The sequence below is a fragment of the Corvus kubaryi genome, unplaced genomic scaffold, assembly GCF_017639235.1.
Source record: "Corvus kubaryi isolate FWS band 111438036 unplaced genomic scaffold, C.kubaryi_AGA036_p1.0 37357, whole genome shotgun sequence".
Lineage (NCBI taxonomy): Eukaryota > Metazoa > Chordata > Aves > Passeriformes > Corvidae > Corvus > Corvus kubaryi.
This window is the reverse complement of record NW_024581117.1, coordinates 6,193,042-6,202,272: the sequence shown is the minus strand read 5'-3', so window position 1 is coordinate 6,202,272 and position 9,231 is coordinate 6,193,042. Positions and strand designations below refer to the sequence as shown.

Below are 9,231 nucleotides of genomic sequence, written 5' to 3'. Positions count from 1 at the left end.
TTTCTGTAATAATATCAAGTAAGCAGGGATAGCTAATGAATATGTAATCGGTGTGTATGATAAAACTGTTCACCTGATGCTTGGTGCACTCAATTAGAGGAAGGATCCTCCGAGTGACCAGTGAACTGTAATAAAGAAAGCCTGCCATCTAATACTCAAAACTCTCTTAGAAAGTTTCTATTAGACCAATTTTGATATCACTATTAGTATTTGGGAGAAGAGACCATCCTCCACCTCACTGCAACAAGGTCCTTGTTTGTTATCTGTCCTTTCAGGTAGATGGAGAGAGTGATAAATGTCCTCTGAGTGTCCTTTTCTCCAGGTTAAAAATCCCCCAGCTCCCTCGGCCTCTCCTCATTGGACTTATTCTGCAGACATTTTGCCCGCTCCATTGCCCTTCTTTGGACAAGCTCCAGCACCTTGGTGTCTTTCTTGTTGTGAGGGGCCTGAAACTGGACACAGGACTAAAGGTGAGGCCTCACCAGACCCAAGTAAAAGTGGATGATCCCCCCTGGTCCTGCTGGCCACACTATATCTGATAGCCAGGATGCCATTGGCCTTCTTGGCCACCTGAGGACACTCTGGCTCATGTTCAGCTGCTTTTAACCATCACCCCCAGGCCCTTTTGCCTCCAGGCAGCTTTCTAGACTCTCTGCCCCAAGCCTGTAGCAGTAAATGGAGCTGTTGTGACCCAAGGGCAGGACCTGACACTCCACCTTGTTGAACCTCACACAGCAGGGCTTGGGCCATTGATCCAGCCTGTCCAGACCCCTCTTTAGAGCCTTCCTGATTTCCAAGGGATCAACACACTCACCCAACTTTGCATCTCCTGCAAACCAACTGATGATGCACTTGATTTCTCATCTAGGTTATCGAACAGAACTGTCTCTGACATGGAGCCTTGGGGAACTGTCTCTGACACGGAGCCTTGACAAGCCACCAGCTGGATGCAATTCCATTCATCAGCACTCCCTGAAGCTGACCATGCAGCCAGTCTTTAACACAGCAAGCAGTGCACTTGCCCAAGCCATGAACAGCCAGTTTGTCCAGGAGAATTCTGTGGGTAACAGTGTCAAAACCTTTACCAAAGTCCAGGCAGTCAAGATCCACAGCCTTTTCCCTCATGCAGTGAGTGGGTCACCTTGTCACAGACGGAGATCAGGTTGATCAAGCAGGACCTGCCTTTCACAAACCCATGCTGCTGGGTCTGATCCCCTGGTTGTTCTGTATGTGATGCATGAATAATAAAATTAATTAGATCTCTAAAGAATAATTATGAACATTAAAATACATAAATAGATCCAGAAATGGGCAAGAGTTATGAATTTTTTTGGTAATAATGAGAATAAGAATATTTACAGAATAAACCAAGCATCACTGTTATCAGAAGATTCATATCACAGTCTTCCTCAAATGTCATAGCTGAGTATATAAGAAAACTATAACATGTTTTTGGAAACCTTCCTAGTTTAATCATATCATAGCTTGATCTCATGATATTCAACCATGAAAGCTAACAGAAATAATATATTGAAAAGTAAAAAAATGGAAAACAACTCAGGCATTTCATTAAAACATTTGATTCCTCTATCTTGAGGGATGTTAATGAGTTGTTAGAGATCTACTTCTAGGAAAGAAACATAGAAACCCCTTAATGTTAGGATGTTTAAGTGCTTATTTTTAAAAAGGTATAAGGTTGGGAAAACACATAAGAAAATCTACAAACTTATGCTTTCACAATGAATAGAAGACAGCTAAGTTTTTAAAGATATGTCTAGGTCTGGAAAGATGAAATTAGGTATGTCTTTCAGTCTGTAAATATTTAGCATAATTAGTCTCAATTCTTTGCTCCATAGGAACTTTTTCAGTTCAGAAATGCCACCTCCCAACCCTTCAATATATTTCCAACATGAAAGCTTTCTCAGAAGCATTTTAGTTGTTGCAAGTAAAAGGTAGTTAAAATCTTAAAAATCAGGCATAATTTCGCATATATTACACAATATCACTTAAATAAAATTAAAAGATATCCTGAATGTTTTGTCTTCTCTCCTCTGAAGGGCATCCTGAAGATAGACTCTACCTTATAACTTCAACATTTGATCCCTGATATGTTAAAATACAAAATTACAGTATCTTACGTACTTCTTTTATTTATGATTTTCTTTCTTACTTTCCCATTTTGCACACCATATTCAGCTTTTTATTTGACTAGACTTTTCTTTCAGATCATCTGAAAAGGCAGAAGTTGTAGGTACTGTTAATAATTGTGGCAGACTTCTATTTCTTTTAATGGTTTTAGATAAACAAGACATAGACTATCTCCCTTGTAGCACCTTTTCAAGTTGAGTGACAGCAGGTTGCACATCAGCGCTTCTTCATATACTTGCCCATCCTTGGACAGTTTTCCATCAGCTTTCAAAATGGACAATGGAACATTAAAAAAACAAACTTGAGCCAGAAGGCAGATTGTCTAGAAGTCCACCGTGACCAGAGATGTCTCACACCTCCTGCCTCAGACTTGCCTTCAATGAGGATATTGGTGGACTTAGCTCAGCAGAGGTGACTGGTGTTTCACAAAAGATTCCATAGGCAGAACTTTGCAACACGACCTTCCTTCCCAGTGCAGCTGATGAGCAGCCAGCTTTTGCTTGGGCTGGGCAGAGTTGGCAAAGGGAAAAAGACAAAGCTTTTGCTACCTACAACTACTGCCAGCCATTCTGTAATACCTTTGGTCACATTCAGGTCCTTTGCTCTACCCTGGTACCAGAACTTACTGGGGTGCTCAGAAATTCTGCTGCTTCCTTTGTCTTTTAAGAACAGAGCCTAACTTGCTTAAATTTTGTATTTTCTTGATTTTTTGGAGGTTGGATTTTTGTCTGTGTGTGTGTCTTGTTGACTCTATGAAACAGGAAGGAGGGAGGGAAGAAATAATTTCCAAGGACATGAGATTCTGTAAGGTTCTGTCATAGCCTCCTACCTCAAGTTCAGTCTTTTTAAATAAATGGCGTGGCAAGGCTGGAGCTGGGACTTGTTCTGTAATCCAATTGCTCAGAATCAAAATGTGCCAGAGGCAACATTTGATGATGGGTTTTAAAATCCAAGAGCTCTCTCTCCAGCAGTACTGTCCAGACACAAGGGAGGATGCTGGGCTGGCCCTGTGACGGTGTCAAACGCTCTTGATACCCCAGTCTGGTATTTGTCAAAGGCAGCAGCTGCCAGTGGGATTCAGCACCACTACTTTCCTCCGTAACACAAATAGCTGGGCAGCAGTAGCTTTAGGAAGAGAAGGGTAGGGTTGAAAACTACTGTAACTGTCTTGTTTGACATAAGAATTTCTAAGTATTTCTAAAGATTTTCAAGTTCTTTACTCTTGTCTGACATAAAAGTCAGCAGGTGCTCTAAGATGAGGAAACTGAGTGAACCCATCTCTCTTTCTCCCACCTTCCTCTTGAAAGCCCAGTGTTTTGTAGAGATAACTAAACCTCAAAGTAAATCTGACCTAGTGCTTTTTCACATGACTATGTCAAGTTCAGCAGTCAGACCTCTGAAAAGATTCATTGGAGTAGTACTATAAGAGTAGACTTAAGGTCTCGAAGAGCAAATCTAATCTCACATGTCTTTCTCTAGGATGACGAGTCATCTCAGGTTGCCTGGTGCTGGTATGACTGTCTAAAACATTTAACAGCTCTTTCTACTTGTTAAGGAAGGAAAATGTGATGATGACTTTCCAGTTCATTTGGCAGCACTTTCCCCTGAGTTCTCCTTGAATTAGTTACAGTTGCACGTCAGAATTGATTTGGAAACAGGGCCTAAAAGAATACAAATACCTGAGTGAACTTGTGCATTCAGAGCTTGCAGTTCGGTGGAGTAAGAAAGCGCATGTGTTTTCCAGGAATCTATTAAAGAGCAAGTAGACATTAAATACATACGTGGTGAATCTACAGAATGAAAAGTCACAATTAAAAATCAAATAAATAAATCAAAACATTAAAAGTAGTTAAATAAGCACCATGAAGTTCACTCATCATGCTGTGAAGTTGAGATTATTTGGCACACATTTTTGTTAAGGATCATTATGCGGGGTTTGGAATCCTAAACTGACTAGCAAGTTAAATCTCAGCAAGTATTTTAGTGAATCCAATGTGTTGACTCAAACAGATGAAGTATATGTGTCTGTAGGACTCACACAAGCATTCTGCACATGATTTCTTACTTGGAGAAAGTGAAAATTCCTTCAGGCACTTGGAACAGCTCTGGTTTGCCACTTTCCATCATTGATCCTACTTTTGTTGAGATTTTACATTTTACTGTGTAAAACAACTAAGTTTAAAGGTAGTCTAAATCAAAGTCTAAATCAAAGGTAGTGGATTAACAAAGACATCTTTAGCTCACACTATATTAACTAATTTAATGCCAACCTGACATACAGAAAATGTTTTTAGGAAGCTATTAAAGAACTCTTCCTTGCAGAGATGGGCACACATCTCTTCTCCATACACAGACAGATCAGTGACAGAACACAGACAGATAGAAGTTCATAAAAGAGTATAATTTTTCTCAAGTCATTCACAAAAATGTTATATAGTATCTGAAACTGAAGTTCTGTTCAGTCCTGAAAATGCAGCATCATTTATCCCTTGATAAAAGGGACCTCATTGCTTACTTCTACCTCCATGTGGTCTACTCAGAAAAGGAGGGACCACATATCTTTGTCTCCATATCATGACATAGGAAGACTTCTTTTCTTCTGCACTTGTTTTTATTCTTTGAAATTTATTACCTCGTGTTTCACCTTCAGAGTTTTCTAATTGATTCAAGATCAGTTAGGTGAACATACATTGTCTGAATTTAGACTTCTCTCCAGTTTTTAAGCATTTCTTAGCAGTCTCTGAGCACCATGGTTCCATCAGTAAGCACTATTTAATCAGATCCGCTTCAGTTTTTCAAAGATCAGACTTTAGGCGAGAAATGTGAAATGAGAAAGACTTGCATTCTCTACATTGTCATGTGTTTTCCTATTTACTACCATTTCTTACATTATTTTGAACTTTTCATTAAAGAATTAGTGAATGCACCAAAGTAGATTGTTAGTGGTTAAGTAAAAAGGCATTGGAACAAATGATACTTTCTGACAATAAGTTATTATTTTAAAAAGTTTTTTAGCCTTATCTCTAAGCTTGGACTATGATCTTCATATATTCATTACTGCAGATTTTCACACAGTTTAGTGAATTCTCTGAAAACAATTAGATCACACAGTTCTTCTTCCAAGATAAATTCTGCTGAGGCCACATAAGTATTTCTGTTGTCAGTCTTCATAGTGAAATCAAGAGAATTATGGAGACAATGTTGTTTTTAAATGTCAGTTACAGGTGATCTTTGAGCTGGTATAAGAAGAGTTTTGTTGCATCTGTATGTAGGCAATATGAAAAATATTTTCTGTTTTTCTATCATTAATTGCTCCATTGAAACCTTTACTTTTTTTCAATGATTACTGCTAGTTTTCTTCCTCTGCAAGGCAGCATATGACAGGAATGATCTAGTTTTGGAATTAAGAAGAGACACACAAGGATAAAAGCATTTAATGATGAGAGGTGGATTCACAGGAAAGAGCTGCAGCATTTATTCGCACAATATAAACTAATAAATATACGTAGGTATTTACCTATGTATATTCATTTACTTCCTTTCATTACTGGAATGTAGATCTACTTTCTTGGCTGAACAAAAAGTTGATGGGTGGTACACTAATTTAACTGGATGAGTGGCTGTTGAGATACTTCCAAGTACAATGGACCTAGAGGGCAGATGGTCGTGATGAATTTGCATGGTGGTGCTAGTGAGTCTGGCTGGGGATAGGTAGAAGTCTGACATTGTCAACTTAACCTCCAAATCGAGTTACTCCTTACAACCATCAAATTACTTTACAACCCCTGGTGGGCTGTTGGTGTGTTGCATTGTTCGGTTTGGTTTAGCAAGCCGCAGCCTTCTCAGAAAGCACTGCGAGGCTGCTTAGGATAGAGTGGCAGTTCCGCTCTCCTGTAGCCCTTCCAGATGGCCCTGTGTACCTGCTCCAGCTAGCTGGCCTCCACAACATGGTTACAGTAAAGGAGCCGATAAGGGTCTCTCCATGAGGGCCTCAGAGGAACTTATATTGCATGGTGACAAGCCAATTTCCAGAGGCAGAGAGACCACGTGGTCCGGGAGCCTGGATCTTTTCTGGGGATGAGGGAGGCGGAGAGAGCATATGGACAAATGATCTCAGGGCACAGGGGCAGTACTGGAACCAATAGGGAGAACCTGAGGGAGCGGCCAGGGCTAGGGGCAGGGGAAAGGCAGGGGAAACAATGTGGAATAAGAAAAGCAGTGGGTAAAGTACAGCACCACATTGGGGGCTTGTGGGCTGCTGTGCATGAATATTGAAAGCCTTCAACTGGCTTATGGAATATTATTGAAGGTTTGTTAAGGAAGGAACTTTGTGAAAATTTATGAGACAGAAATGTCTATTCCTACTTATTTTTTAAAGAAATCTCAAGACTATGATTGTAGGAAAGGAGTTCGTAAATATTGTGCTGAAATTATATGGCTTATCCACCATTTCAATATAAACAAAGCTGCGAGAGATGGGAAAATCTTGGTAAGCAGGCTTTCATACATTGTTCATTATATAATTTATGTTATATGTATTTATGATATAAAATTATTTATCTCCTTAAACAATGATAACATGTTAAATAAGGAAGGTGTCCAAGCATGATGTAGTTTCAAGCTGATCTAAGGCTTAGTTACAGTTGGTTTTTGGTTTTGGTTTTTTTTTCCCATTTTGTCTATTGCCAGAACTCATTAGTGGTCTTTCAGAGACTCTCACACTTAAAAAATTAAACAGTTTAATTGAATAAGTGTTTAAAAAGAATTGTTTTCCTCTTACCTATAATATCACAACCTAGATCCATGCATTTAGCAGCAGTTCTTTCTTAATCACATGAAAACAACACCCATGCTGTCCAACTGTTCATTATGAACTGACTGTTCCTCATATACTATACACATATAGTCTCAAGTGACCACTTCATGGTAGTCCCAACTAGCTACTTCTAGTTGGCTTTTCAAATCAGAGCACTTGATGATAAATTAGGAACTGGCCATGAGATTGTGGCAAAAAAAAATAAGATATGACCAGCCTAAGCTGAGCTGAAAGTTATCAGACCTGCGTATTTTGTTCTGTAAAAAATTGCATTCTGTGCTTTGAACTAACTCAGGTTTATTGCGTTCTCTCTAAACCAAACTCTGCTTTCCACGTGTGTAGGTCACATGGTACTGCTTCTACACAACAGGCCTACATAATCACTGCTATCCACCTTTTCTCTTACTAAGACAACTCTTAAAACTCCTCAGATCACCCTCAACTAGGAAAGAAATGATCTGGGAACTTTAGCCTCTTGCAGCTAATCTAACTGTCTATTTTCATGCACAGCAAGCTGCCCAGGTATTTAGCAATAGTTGAAAAGCTGAAAAAATAACATGTCAGGGTCTCCCCCCCCCCGCCCCCCCGCCATGTAGCCCTGGGAGAGGGGCCCTGGCGGGGAGGCACAGAGTTTCCCTAGCCCCTGGTCAACCTCGTTCCCCATTGGTTGTTTTGTGTTCCCTTGCGCAGGGAAAGGCCCTCAGGTCCCGTGACTGTAACAGACCCAGCAGATCTTCAGCCATGCGGCTGGAGAAAGAAACATCTCTGAAACATCTATCAAGAATTGGTCCATATATACTTCTTTTCCATGGGCCTCGTTGTTTGATACACGTGTATTACAGTATCTGCACTATAGCAAATGGTAGAGAATTGCGAGCAGAACGACCCCCGATCCCTAAGTGACTGATTTGTGAGTAAACCCTAGAAACTTTGGATTCCTCTTCTTGTTTTTGTTTTGCTATTCCATATCTAAACTATGGAGGAACCATGGGAAGACTCTTGGCTCTCAGAGCTGCATATGGACATTTATCTTAAACTTGAAAAGATTCTTGAACAACGATTTGTAAATCTTAGCTTAATTCAAGCTCAAAAGGAGCTGAAACACTTCCTTTCATGGTTGTTTAAGAACTTTTTCTATGTTTCTTGGGATTTAATTCTTACCAAAGACTTTTGGAAGACCGTTTGGACACAGCTAATTTTTGAGGCAAAATATATGCCGATGGAAGAATATTTTTGTGAATATTATTTAATTACTGAGACTGTTGAGCAATGTCAGCTGTGTCCTGGCAAAGGGAAGCCTGGCTCAGGGACTGTGCGACCCAGACCACGTGCACCGAGCGCTCTGTGAGCAGCAGCGAGGCAATTCCCGCACGCGGGCGGAGCCACACAGGCTGCAGTGTCGGTGGCAGAGCGAGGCGAGGAGGGAGTGGCGCGACCCGGCAGTGCCTGCCTGGTCCCGCGCAGCGCGTGGCGGAGTGAGCCCCGTGAACGCCCAACCGAGAGGGGCGGCGCGCGGGCGGCGGCAGCGGTGGTGGAGCAGAGCCGTACCCAGCCAAAACGTGCGCTGGAGCAGGGTGTGGGGGGGTCATTGCTCGGGGGCCTGACCGAGACGTGGATGCAGTGCCTGGCAGCGGCAGCGAAGCTGCAACCAGAGGAGGCGATGCACGGAGAACTGAGCGGCCTGGCCCGGCCCGGCCTGGCCCATGCCGCCTCAAATGCGACCCCGGGAAGAGCGCGCAAGCACGAGCAGCCCAGCCCCAGCAGCCCTGAGAATTCCAACATGGGAGCGAGCAAAAACGAAAGAGAAAGCAAAAACGCAGCAAGACAGAAAACAGCAGCCACTCGGAAAAAGGAAAAGATCACTGTTTCATGGCTAGCTCAGTCGGTAGAGCATGAGACTCTTAATCTCAGGGTTGTGGGTTTGAGCCCCACGTTGGGGGCTAGACTGTAGGAGCTTGGGTGGGTTGGATGGTCGGGACGGTCAGAGACAAGAGATCTCTGAAGTCAGATCTTGGAACATGTGGTTTATTGCAGAGGGCATGGGTACAGGGGCACTGCTTAGAGCGGCCAGACGCAGCTCGGAGCAGGCCCAAGAGAGCAAGAGTGTAAAAGTAAGGGCAAGTAGGTAAGAGTGGAGTAAGAGTGAGTGAAGAGGAAGTAAGTAAGAGGGTAGTAAGTAAGGGGGTAAGGGCAGAAGTCCTGGTTACAATACAATAAATCATCTTCTGTACTGAATATTCTAATTTTCACTAGCCAATCTAATACAA

General features: G+C 41.8%; 1 non-coding gene across 1 annotated transcript; it reads left to right on the top strand.

The window, feature by feature from the left end:
* The first annotated feature begins 8,831 nt into the window (after positions 1–8,831).
* Positions 8,832–8,904, top strand: TRNAK-CUU. The gene has a single exon. It is a non-coding gene; the product is annotated as a tRNA-Lys (tRNA).
* Positions 8,905–9,231: the final 327 nt, after the last annotated feature.